This window comes from Mustela erminea, chromosome X (assembly GCF_009829155.1).
Source record: "Mustela erminea isolate mMusErm1 chromosome X, mMusErm1.Pri, whole genome shotgun sequence".
Taxonomy (NCBI): domain Eukaryota; kingdom Metazoa; phylum Chordata; class Mammalia; order Carnivora; family Mustelidae; genus Mustela; species Mustela erminea.
The window spans coordinates 55503477-55517837 of NC_045635.1; the positions used below are offsets into that span (position 1 = coordinate 55503477).

At 37.3% G+C, this 14361-nt stretch overlaps 1 pseudogene; it reads left to right on the plus strand.

The window, feature by feature from the left end:
- The first annotated feature begins 354 nt into the window (after positions 1-354).
- The window catches only part of LOC116582271, a 32430-nt pseudogene continuing 18423 nt past the window's right edge, over positions 355-14361 (plus strand).

Genomic DNA, 14361 nt, shown 5'->3' on the forward strand with positions numbered 1-14361 from the left:
CATGGAAGACCACAGGAGAAGGCAGGGGAGATTGAAGGAGAAGAAATCAGAGAGGCAGACCAACCATGAGAGACTCTGGACTCCAGGAACCAATCTGAGGGTTACAGAAGGGAGGGCTTGAGAGAAGGGTGTAACTGGGTGATGGGTATTAAGGAGGACATGTGTTGTGATGAGCCCTGGGTATTATACACAACTAATGAATCGTTGAACACTACCTCAAAAACTAATGATATACTACATGTTGACCAATTGAACATAATAAAAAATAAGGCCAAAAAAGAGACATAAAATATGACACCATAGGAAAAGCAAGAGGGAGAAGGACATCAAGAGAACAAGAAAGAAGGAGAGAAAATGTCATTCATGGACTACAGTACCTACAGCAGAGCTTCAGCCCAGCAGGGATATAGTGATTACACTGCCCGGTCCCCTCAAGGATTTGCACAGACCACTCTCACATATGGGCAGCAAAGTTTATGGCACCTGTGGACAGTCCACTGATGTCTGCTACATCCAAGTATACAGCCTCTGCCAGACTGCCTACACAACTTCTTATGGACAGGATCCCCCTGGTTATACTTGTCCAGCTGCTCCCGAGGTATATGGTCAGCCTATCTAGGGGTATGGCACTGGTGCTTATGATACCACCACACTAATGTTACTACCACCCAGGCCTCCTATGCTTCTCAGTCTGTATATGGCTCTCAGCCTGCTTACCAAGTATATGGGAAGCAGCCAGCAACTTCCACATCTGCAAGACCATAAGATGAAACTAGTGAACCTTAATCTAGCACAAGGAATTATAACCAGCCCAGCCTGGGATATGGACAGAGTAACTACAGTTATCCCCAGGTGCTTAGGACCTACCCCATGCAACCAGTAACAGCACCACCACCTTATCCTCCTACCATTTATTCCTCCAGACTGTAGACTAGTTATTATCAGAGCAGTTACTCTCAGCAGAACACCTTTGGGCAACCAGACAGCTCCAGACAGCAGAGTAGCTATGGTCAACAAGGCAGCTATGGGCAGTAGTCGCACACTAGTTAAAATTCTGACAAACTGGATCATACAACCAGCTTCCAAATCAATATAGCCAACAGAACACCAGCAGAGTTTATTACAACAAGACCACCCCAATAGCATGGGTGTTTATGGACAGGAGTCTGGAGGATTTTTCAGACAAAGAGAGAACTAGAGCATGAGTGGTCCTGATAACCAGGGCAGGAAGAGAGGAAGATTTGATTATGGGACCTGAGCAGAGGTGGGAAGGTAGGAGGACATGGTGGAATGAGCAGCTCTGGAAAGCTAGGTGATTTCAATAAGCCTAGTGAAACTATGGAGGAAGGACCAGATCTTGATCTATAAGCCCACCTATAGATCCAGATGAAGACTCACAACAGTGCAATTTATGTGCAAGGCTTAAATGACACTGTGACTCTAGATGATCTGGCATACTTCTTCAAGGGAGCCAGACAACCCATAATTCACATATACTTGGACAAGGAAACAAGAAATCCCAAACACAATGCTACAGTGCCTTATGAAGACCCACCAACTTCCAAGGCTGTTATGGAATAGCTTGATAGGAAATATTTTCAAGGGAGTTAACTTAAGGTTTCTCTTGCTCACAGGAAACTTCCAATGAACAGCATGCAGTTTTGTATGCTTCCTCTGAGAGCAAAAGGATGCTGCTGCCATATTCTGAAGGTCCAGGGGGGCCCATGGGTGACATGGGAGGCTGTAGAGGAGCCATAGATGGTTTGTCCCTAAGAGGGCCCCATGGTTCCCAAGGGAACCCATCTGGGGGAGGAAATATACAACAGAGCTGGGACTGGCAGTGTCCCAAACCACGGTGTGGAAACCAGAACTTCACCTGGAGAACAGGATAAAACAAGTATAAGTCCCCCAAACCTGAAAGCTTTCCTTCATCACCCTCTCCACAACCTGTGTGGTGACCATGGCAGAGGCAGTCCTGGTGGCAGGATGGTAAGAAGAGTTGGCTTCATGGACCATGGTGGTCTCCATGGAAAGTTCAGAAGTGGAGACAGAGGTGGCTTCTGTAGTAGCAAAGGCATGGACTGAGATCGCTTTGGAGGAGGAATACAAGATGTCTTTGGACCTTTGAACAGATGGGAGGAAGAAGAGACAGGCATGGAGGACCTGGAAAAATGAATAAAGGCAAGCAATGCTCTACTAGATGCAGAGATCCTGCAGAACTGCACCGACTATTAGATATATATTTTAAACAGAAAATGTTTTAGATTTATAATTCCATATTTATAATTTTGACCACAACATTACAATTTCTGTACTTCAGTATCTTTCATCATCTGTGATGAAACATTAAAAGTTAAGTGATAGTGTGCCAAGTCTTTATCATTCTTTTAAACATGGTAGTTTAACTAAGACTAAATAATTTATAATTTATAATTTTGACCACAACATTACAATTTCTGTACTTCAGTATCTTTCATCATCTGTGATGAAACATTAAAAGTTAAGTGATAGTGTGCCAAGTCTTTATCATTCTTTTAAACATGGTAGTTTAACTAAGACTAAATAATGGGAACCCCTTGTGAGCATGCTGGTATCATTGTGGAGAATGAAGATGGCCTCAAACTGTAACAGTGTTAGTGGCTGTGACTTTTTTGCTTAAAATTCCAAATGTTCATAAAAAAATATGACACCATATACTGAAAACATGGGGAGGAGTATAGAATATGTTCAAACTTTAACAACCATGAGCTTAATGTAGACTGCTTTGTGCAGAAAATTTTATATATAAATCTAATGGTACCCAGAAATCAAAACCACAGTAAGTATGAAAAATTAAAGAAAAAGAAATCCAAATATATCACTAAAAAAGAAATCAGTAAATAAAGACAAGAGGGGATCAGACAAGACAAGAAGGAAACCACAAAACTAATATAAAGTGACAATAAATACACATCTACCAATAATTATTTTAAATGCAAATGAACTAAAAGTTCCAATCAAAAGACATATGGTGATAGAATGTGTAAAAAAAAAAGATGCATCTCTATGGTACCTATAAGAGATTTATTTTAGACCTAAAGACATCTGCAAATTGAAAGTGAGGGGATAGAGAAATACCTACCTAGAGAAATAGAGAAAATAGATGTCAAAAGAAAACCAAGTAGCAATAGTTGTATCAGAAAAAACAGAATTTAAAACAAAGGCTGTAATGGAAGACATAGAAAAATACTATATAGTTATAAAGAGGACAATCCAACAAGAAATATAAGGATTATAAATATTTTTGCACTCACCATAAGAGAACCCAAATACATAAAATAGCTAATAGCAAACATAAAGGAACTCATTGATATTAATACAATAATACTAAGGAATGTTAATATTTCACTTACACTGATAGGCAGGTCATAAAACAGAAAAAAAATAAGGAAGCAATGGTCTTGAATGACACAAGGAACTGATGGATTTAACAGCTATATTAACATTCCATCCTAAAAGAGCAAAATACACATTCTTTTCAAGTGCACATGGAACATTCCACAGAATAGATCACATATTAGCTAATAAAACATGTCTCAATTAATTCCAGAGGACTGAAGTCATACCATGCATCTTTTCTGCCCACAATGGTATGAAACTAGAAGTCAACCACAAAAAAAGAAATCTGGAAAGACCACAAATACATGGAGGTTAAAGAACACGCTACTAAATGTTGAATGGGTCAAACAGAAAATAAAACAATAAATTTAAAATTGCATGGAAACAAATGGAAATGAAAGCACAATGGTCCAAAAGCTGTGGGATGCAGAAAAAGTGGTTCTAGGAGGGAAGTTTATAACAATACAGGCTTACCATGGGAAGGAAGTAAAATCTCAAATAAACAACCTGTCCTTACACCTAAAGGAGCTAGAAAAAGAACAACAAACAAAACCTAAAACTAGAAGACAGAAAGAAATAATGAACATTAGAGTAGAAATAAATTAATAAAAACTTTTAAAAAAACAATGTATCAATGAAACCAGAGGTTGGTTCTTTGAAAAATCAACAAAATTGATAAACCTCTAGCCAGACACATAAGAAAAACAACAAAATGACTCAAACAAAATCACCAAAAAAAGAGGAGAAAAAACAACTAACAATACAGAAATACAAACAATTGTAAGAGAATTTTATGAAAGCCTATATGCTAACAAATTGGACAACCTAGAAGAAATGGATCAATTCCTAGAAACATATAAACTACCAAAACTGAAACTGGAATAAATAGAAAATTTTAACAAACTGATAACCAGCAAAGAAATTGAATCAGTAATCAAAAAAATTCCCAACAAACATGCCCAGAAATGGATGGCTTCACAGGAAAATTCTAACAAACATTTGAAAAAGAGTTAATACCTATTTTTTGCAAACTATTCCAAAAAATAGAAAAGGAAGGAAAACTTCCAAATCCATTCTATCACATGATCTTTATCCTGATATCAAAGCTGGATAGTACACCAGTAAAAAAAGAGAACTACAGCCAATATTTATGATTAGCTTAGATGCAACAACCCTTACTATCAAACTACATCAAAAATACATTATAAAAATAATTCACAACAATCAAGGGAGATTTATTTCCAGGTAGTAAGGGTGGGTCAATATTTGAAAATCAATCAATGTGATACATCACAGCAATAAAAAAAGGATAAAAACGGGGGCACCTGGGTGGCTCAGTGGTTTAAGCCGCTGCCTTCGGCTCAGGTCATGATCTCAGGGTCCTGGGATCGAGCCCCGCATCGGGCTCTCTGCTCAGCAGGGAGCCTGCTTCCTCCTCTCTCTGCCTGCCTTTCTGCCTACTTGTGATCTCTCTCTGTCAAATAAATAAATAAAATCTTAAAAAAAAGGATAAAAACCACACAGTCCTTTCATCAGATGCAGAAAAATCATTTGACAAAGTACAACATCCATTCATGATAAAAGCCCTCAACAAAGTAGGTTTAGAGGCAGAATAGCTCAACCTAATGAAAGGCCATTATCTGAAAAACCTACAGTGAACATCATACTCAAAGTGGAAAAACTGAAAGCTGCCTCCCTAGGGTCAGGAGCAAGACAAGGATGTCCAATCTCATCACTTGTATTCAACATAATACTGAAAGTCTTAGCCCACTGCAATTGGAAAACAAAAAGAAGTAAAAGGCATCCAAATCAGTAAGGAAGAAGTAAAACACCCACTATTTGTGGATGACAGGATACTATGTACAGAAAATATGAAAGGCTCCACCCAAAGACTGCTAGAACTAGTAAAGGAAGTCAGTAAGGTCAAAAGAAATTCAATGTGCAGAAGTATGTTGCATATCTATACATTAATAATGATACAGCAGAATGAGAAATTAAGAGAATAAGCTCATATTACACCCAAAATAATAAGATACCTGGAAATAAAGCTAACTAAAGATGTAAAAGACCTGTAGTCTGAAAACTATAAAATATCGATGAAAGAAATTGAAGATGACACAAAGAAATAAAATACTTTCCAAGCTCATGGATTGGAAGAACAAATATTGTTAAAATATCTATACTACACAAATCAATCCACAGATTTAATGCAATTCCTATCAAAATACCAATAGGTATTCCTAACATTTTTATGGAACCACAATTCTGGACCTTAAGTTAAATCACAAAGCTGTAATAATAAAAATGGTATGGTACTGACACTAAAATACACACATAGATCAATGGAATGTAGTATAAAACTCAGAAATAATCCCACAATTGTATGGTCAATTAATTTTCAACAAAATAGGACAGAACATTCAATGGGAAAAAGTATCTTCATCAAATAGTGTTGGGAAAACCAGTAATCTACATTCAAAAGAATTAAACTGGAACACTTTCTTGTACCATACACAAAAAGATAAATTCAAGACATAAATCTGAGACCTGAAACCATAACAGACCTAGAGCAGAACTCAGGAAGTAAGCCCTTCGATATCAGCTGTAGCAACTTCTTTCTAGATGTCTCCTGAGGCAAGGGAAACAAAAACAAAAATAAACTATTGGGACTTCATCAAAATAAAAAGCTTTTGCACAGGGAAGGAAGGAATCAACAAAACTAAAAGGCAACTTATGGAATAGGAGAAGATATTTGAAATGACATCTGACAAAGTATTAGTGTCCAAAATATACAAAGAACTTATAAAACTAAATTCCAAAAAAACCCCCAAATAATCCAATTTTAAAATGGCCAGAAGACATGAATAGACATTTTTCCAAAGAATACATACAGATTGCTAACAGACACATGAAATAATGTCCAACACCACTCATCATCAGGGAAATACAAATCAAAACTTTAAATGAGATATCACCTTACACCTCACATCTGTCAGAATGGCTAAAATCAACAACACTAGAAACAGCAGATATTGGTGAGGATGTAGAGAAAGGGGAACACTCTTATACTGTTGGTGGGGATGCAAACTGGTGCATCCACTCTGAAAAACAGTATGGAGTTTCCTCAAAAAGTTAAAAATAATACTACCCTATAGGTATTACCCAAAGAATACAAAAACATGAAGTTGATGGGATATATGCACCCCTATGTTTATTACAGCATTATTTACTGTAGCCATATTGTGTAAGCAGCCCATTCCCATTAATCAATGAATAAAGAAGTGCTATGTAGTTTTATTTTCCTCTCTCCCTTTCCTGCCTTCCCATATATTTATATTCTTCCTTAAATTCTACATGACTGATATTATATAATATTTATCTTTTTCAAACTTATTTCACTTAGCATCCTACACTCTAGCTCCATCTACATCATTGCAAATAGCAAGATTTCATTCTTTTTTATGGCTGAGTAGTATTCCCCTGTGTGTGTGTGTGTGTGTGTGTGTGTGTGTGTGTGTGTGTGTGTTTGACATCTAGATGGGTGAAGGGTATTGGACACTTTTGTGATGAGCACTGGGCATTGTATGTAAGTGATGAATCACTGAATTCTACTTCAGAAACAAATATTGCACTGTATGTTAACTAAGTAAAATTTAAATTAAAAAGTTATATATATATGTATATATTATATATATGTGTGTATATATATGTATGTATATATATTTCATAAATATAATGAAATTTTACTCAGCCATAAAGAAGAATGAAATGTTGGGCACCTGGGTGGCTCTGTGGGTTAAGCCTCTGTCTTTGGCTCACGTCATGATCTCAGGGTCCTGGGATTGAACCCCACATCAGGACCTCTGTTCAGCAGGGAGCCTGCTTCTTCCTCTCTCTCTGCCTGCCTCTCTGCCTATTTGTGCTCTCTCTCTCTCTCTGTCAAATAAATAAATAAAATCTTTAAAAAATTGAAAGAATGAAATGTTGTCATTTGCAATGGCATGGGTGCAGCTAGGGGGTACAATGCTAAGCCAAGTAAGTCAGTCAGACAGACAAATACTATATGATTCACTCATATGTGGAATTTAAGAGTCAAAACAAATAAGCAAAGAAAAATGAAAGAGAGAAAAATCAAAAAACAGATACTGGACTGCAGAGAACAAACTGATAGTTACCAGGTTGAAACAGGCAATGGAGATTAAGGAATTAAGGAGTGCACTTGTCCTGAAGAGCACCTGGTGAGGTATGAAATTGTTGAATCACTATATCATACACCTGAAAATAATATAACATTCTATGTTAACTATAGTGTAATAAAAAGAAAATATAATAAAATTATTTTTAAAATAATGAGTATAACTTTGACAATTAAGATGACTAAAACAAAAGACACCAATAGCCTTTCTAGAGATATATTATAATCTTTTCACAAAAAATTGTTTACAACTCAGTTTTTGCCCTTCCAAAGACATATTTTTGTTAGCTTTATTTTCTTTACCATATTTTGTTTTGGCAGGCATCAGTTAATCAGTTTTATCTTCCCCTTGTCCAAGATCCTAGCCTCATTCTGTTTCCTAGAGGTATAGATATTTTCAAATTCTGTGTATCTTACACTGCCCTTGTATTATCTCTCAAATATGGGGACACCTCAAATTTTTCATAATCTACCTTATAATATGTGCATCATGTTCCTATTCCATTTTAGTATAAGCTCCTTTAGTATCAGTACTGTAACTTACTCCCCTATAACAACCTGGGCACATCATGTACGTTCACATGGAGAAAGCTCATTTGCGGATTTAGGTTAACTTGATTTTTTAATAGACTAAATTTTAATAGCTTTTTTCTTATACTTTTCTCTCTCTCTTTCATGGTTTGCTGGTTTTCTTTAGTGATATACTTGTGTTTCTTACTTTGTTTGCATGTCCCTTACTGTTTCTTGATTTGTGGTTCCCATTAGGTTTATAAATAACATCTTCTCCATGTAGCAGTGTCTGTTAAACTGATGGTTGCTTAATTTTGAACTCATTCTTTATTCCTCTCTTCTCCACATTGCAGATATGTGGTATCATCTTTCATATCTTTTAATTCTGTGCTTCTCTTGATTTTTACAGATACACTTAATTGTTTTTTGCTTTTACACTTCCTATTTTTCTTGCTCTCAGTTATGGCTTTTGTTTTCAACTCACAGAGTCCCCCTTAATATTTCTTGTAGGGCTGGTGTAATGGTCAACTTTTGTTTGTCTGGGAAACTATCTCTCCTTCTATCTTGAATTATAGTCTTATTGGATAAACTATTCCTGGGTGGAGATTTGTCCCTTTCAGCACTTTGAATACATCATGGCACTCTCTTCTGGCCTGCAAAGTTTCTGCTGAAAAATAAGCTCATAGCCTGAAGGACTTTCTTTTGTATATAATTATCTACTTTTCTCTTGCAATGTGTAAAGTTATTTCTTTATCACTATTTTTTTTGCCATTTTAATTACCATGTGTCTTGATTTTGTTTGGGGATCTCACTGCTTCCTGGATCTGGATGTCTGTTTCTCTCCCCAGATTTGGAAAGTTTCCAGCTATTCTACCTTCAAATACATTTTCTCTCCCCATTTCTCTTTCTTATATTCTTGGATCCCTATAATGAGAATATTATTACACTTGATGGAGTCACAGATTTTTCTAAGTCTACTCTCATCATGCAGTATTTGTCTCTCACTTGATTAGCTTTGTTGCTTTTCACTACTCTATCCTCTAGGTCACTGATAACATTCCTATGCTTCTTGTAGCTTACTATTTATTCCATATATTATATTTTTAGTTTTATTTATTGAGTTCTTCATGTCTGATATACTATTTTTTATCTCCTTGTCAAAGTTTCACTGATGTCTTCCACCCTTTTCTGAAGGTCACTATGTTTATGATCATTTCATTAAATTCTATAGTAAGCATATGCTCACCAGAATCTGACACTGTGTGTGTGTGCTTGTGCCTTGCTATTGTGTCTGAGTTACTTTTCCTTTTGGTCCTAAAGTCTACACTAACTATTTGCCTATTGTGGGCTGTGCTTATTCTCTCTAATATTAGTGAGACCCTGGCAGGCTGGCTCTGAGTGGACATGACAGCAGAAAGGCTCAGGGTAGGATGGTGGTGTTAGTAAAATTTGTTCTGAGCCTCTATCCCAGGCTGGTTCTCCAACAGCCCAGTGGCCCCTGGGGGTAAGGTACACAGCAGCAGTTGTGGTGACCAGGATCATTCAGCATTTAAGAAGGCAGTTGCTGGGCAGGGTGTAGGCATGACATTAGCAAAATTTGCACTGAGCCTAGGGCCAAGTCCAGCAGGCTTGGAGTGGGTGAGTCCTCAGAACTCTTGGGTGGGGCACCCTGTTAACAGGTTATATAGCAAGTGTCTGCACAGACGTGCCTCCTGCAGATGGCTCTGTGTTTGTGCTAGGGGGTGGGAGAGGAAAATGGCACCTGCCAGTTCCTTTGATCCCAGAAAAGTCCCCCAACGTGTTCTAAAATCAGTACAAACAGATCTCCCTTCCATTGTTCAAGCTGTCACTTCTATGTTGCCTCTCCTTGGGCTCTTGTCTCTTTAGGGGAGGAGACTCTGTTCTCCCTTCATCTTCATGGCTCAGCCAGTGCTGAGTCAGTGGACTTTTAAAACTCTAGGCTCCAAGTTCCACTAGTTCCAACCCTTCTAGTTATCAAGGCCAGACATTATGGGGATTTATTCTCCCATGCAGGCTCCCTGTTGCTTTCCCTTCTTCATGACTGCATCTCCCTTCCTCCAGAAGGCAGCTCCTGACCACCATTTCTGTTCTTCCTAACCTGTCCAATGTGGCTTCTTCTCTACATTTAGTTGCAGAGTTTGTTCTATCAGTCTTCAGATTGCTTTCTCGTTTATTTACTCAGATGTGAGTGATACCTAGTTGTTAACATGTGAGGAGGTGAGATTAGTGTTCTCCTACTCCACAGTCTTACTAAGCTTCTCCAGGATACATCCAAAGTAAATGGGATATTTACTCTAAATGGGATATTTTTGATGGAAGGGAAGAAAAAATACAGTTAAAGTGGTAAATAACAATTGACACCCACAACTTAAGGTTTACCAAGTCATCCGAATATGTACAGAGTCAATTGCCAAGGTTTTCAGAAGTGACCCTGAGACAGCATGGTCTTGTGTAAGCCAAGTGTCAAGATGGAGAAGCAGCTGATGAGAGGAGATGGGCACCCTGGGTTCTGGTTCTCTGTTCAATTTAGCAGACTCAGTTGCCTTCCTGACACACAGTAAACAGTAACAACTGGGTAAGAGAAGTCCTCCAGCATGCCAAGATTCACCCTATACAGACTTTGGTCAAATTCACAAAGCCCCTCATTCGGACTGACAAGGAAATGAAGAGACAGGTACGTTATGAAAATGATACATAGTTTCCTTCATAATTTACAGACTGGATGTTATCATTTATATCAAGGTTATATACAGAAAACAGACTATTTTATTTTTCTCTTTTTCCTCTTTAATTTTTTAATTTAAATTCAATTAGCCAACATATAGTGCATCATTAGTTTTTGATGCAGTGTTCAATGATTCATTAAAGCAAAACAAAAACAAATTTAAGATTTAAAAATAAATAAATATAATTATTTTAAATTTCATATGGGGCTAACAACTGAATACATGGCATTCTCCTAAAGATCTAAAGAACTTTTCTAGGTGTTATACACAAGTAATGAATCACTGAACACTACATCAAAAACTAATAATGTACTATATGGTGGCTAACTGAACATGAAAATAAAAGATCTAAAGAACTTTAATTATTTATTTATTTACTTCAGAGTGAGGGGGTGGCAGAGGGAGAGAGAATCTTAAGCAGGCTCCATGACCTGCACAGAACTCCACGCTCAACACATAGCCTAATTCGGGGCTCAGTTTCACAATCCTGAGATCATGACCCAAGCCAAAATCAAAAGTCAGACACTTAACAAACTGAGCCACCCAGACACCCCATCTAGAGAACCCTTAAAATAAATGCAATGCATGATACATTAGGAAATAGTTTATGACATAGCAATGTTAATCTTAATCATTCTAACAACAACAAAAAAGGGTATTTTCAAAAGGAAAACATAGGGGCACCTGGGAGGCTCAGTCAGTTAAGTGTCTGCCTTCAGCTCAAGTCATGATCCTGGAATTCTGGGATAGAGCCCCTCATCGGGCTCCTTGCTCAACAGGATGCCTACTTATCCCTCTGCTTGCCATTCCCCCTGCTTGTGTTCTCTTTCTCTATCTCTGTCTCAAATCAATCATTTTTTAAAAAGGAAAACATAAACATAAAACTGTAATTCTATGAATCCTCCCAAGAAATTTTTATGTTTTGTGTCTACAGCTATTTTATAGAGTTGTAATATTAGTGTATATGCAAAATTGTTTCACTTAAAAAAAAAACTAATACCATATTGGAAACATTTGACCATAGTGTTGCAGTTTTCCTAATTGAAATAGTAACAATTGTATATTATTCCTTCGAGTTGGTATGTCAAATGGTATTTATGTTGGATATTTAGGTTATTTCTGATTTTTCTATAAGTAGAAGTTAATAAGTAACCAAAGAATGATGAAATTCTTTTTCTTTTTTTAAAATTATTTTTATTAACATAGGATGTATTATTGCCCCCAGGGGTACAGGTCTGTGAATCATCAGGCTTACACATTTAACAGCACTTATCATTTCATGTACCCTTCTCTATGTCCATAACCCAACCACCCTACTATCCCTATACCCCACTCCTCACAACCCTCAGTTTGTTTTTTGAGATTGAGTCTCTTATGCTTTGCCTCCCTACTGATCCCATCTTGTTTCATTTTTTCCTTCCTTGTCCCCCACAACCCCCACCCTGTCTCTCAAATTTCTCATATCAGAGAGATCATTTGACAATTGCCTTTCTCTGATTGACTTATTTTGTTCAGCACAATGACCTGTAGTATCATCCATGTCATTCAAATGCAAGATTTCACTTATTTTGATGGCTACATAGTTGAGGAATGTTCCCTCTATTCCTATACTCTGAAGAGTTTTAATCAGGAATGGATGCTGTATTTTGTCAAATACTTTTTCTGCATCAATTAAGAGGACCACATGGTTCTTTTCTCTTATTTTTGTGTTATATCACATTGATTGATTTGTGAATATTGATCCACCTTGCATCCCAGGGATAAATCCCACCTGGCTGTGATGGATAATCCTCTTAGTGTACTGTTGGTTCCTATTAGCTAGGGTCTTGCTGAGAATTTTGGCATCTGTATTCATCAAGTATATTGGTTTGAAGTTCTCCTTTTTCATAGGGTCTTTTCCTGGTTTTGGGATCAAGGTAATGCTGGCCTTACAGAAAGAGTCTGGAAGTTTTCCTTCTGTTTCTATTTTTTGAAACATTTTCAGGAGAATAGGTATTAATTTTTCTTTGAATGTTTGGTAGAATTACCCAGGGAATCAATCCATCGTGCTCTGGACTCTTGTTTTTTGATCACTGCTTCAATCTCATTGCCAGCTATTGGTCTATTCAGGTTGTCAATTTCTTGCAGTTTCAGTCTCAGAAGTTTATAGGTTTCCAGGAATACATCCATTTCTTCTAAGTTGCTTAACTTATTGGCATATAGCTTTGATAATAACTTCTGATGATTGTTTCTATGTCCTTGGTATTAGTCATGATCTCTTCCCTTTCATTCATAATTTTATTAATTGGGGACCTTTCTCTTTTCTTTTGGATTCATCTGGCGAGTGGTTTGTCGATCTTATTAATTCCTTCAAAGAATCAGCTTCTAGTTTCATTAATGTGTTCTACTGTGTTTTGATTTCTAATTCATTGATCTGCGCTCTAAACTTAATTATTTCCCTTCTTGTGTCTGGGTTAGGTTTAATTTGTTGTTTATTCCCCAGATCGTTTAGGTGTAAAGACAGTTTGTGTATTTGGAACTTTTCTATTTTATTGATTGAGGCTTGGACGGCTATGTATTTCCCCCTTAGGACCTCCATTGCTGTATCCTGTAGGTTTTGGATCATGTGTCTTCATTCTTCTTGTTTTCCATGAATTGATTAAGTTCTTCTTTGATTTCCTGATTGACCCAAACATTCTTGAGCAGGATGGCCTTTATCTTTGAAGTGTTTGAATTTATTCCAACCTTTGTATATTTCTTCCAACCTTTGTATATATATACACCACATTTTCTTTATCCATTCATCTGTTGATGGACATCTAGGTTCTTTCCATAGTTTACCTATTGTGGACATTGCTGCTATAACCATTCAGGTGCACGTGCCCCTTCGGGTCCATACAGTTGTATCTTTAGGGTAAATACCCAGTAGTGTGATTGCTGAGTCATAGGGTAGCTCTATTTTCAACTTTTTGAGGAACCTCCATGCTGTTTTCCAGAGTGGCTGCACCAGCTTGCATTCCCACACAGTGTAGGAGGGTTTCCCTTTCTCCCCATCCTTGCCAGCATCTGTCATTTCCTGACTTGTTAATTTTAGTCATGCTGACTGGTGTGAGGTGGTATCTCATTGTGGTTTTGATTTGTATTTCCCTGATGCTGAGTGATATGGAACACTTTTTCATGTGTCTGTTGGCCATTTGGATGTCTTCTATGCAGAAATGCCTGTTCATGTCTTCTGCCCATTTCTTGATTGGATTATTCATTCTTTGGGTGTTGAGTCTGATACATTCTTTATAGATTTTGGATACTAGCCCTTTATCTGATATGCCATTTGTGAATATCTTCTCCCATTCTGTCAGCTGTGTTTTGGTTTTGTTGACTGTTTCCTTTGCTGTGCAAAAGCTTTTGATCTTGATGAAGTCCCAATAGTTCATCTTTGCCTTTGCATCCCTTTCCTTTGGCGATGTTCCTAAGAAGAAGTTGTTGTGGCCGAGGTCAAAGAGGTTGCTGCCTGAGTTCTCCTCAAGGATTTTGATGGATACCTGTCACACATTG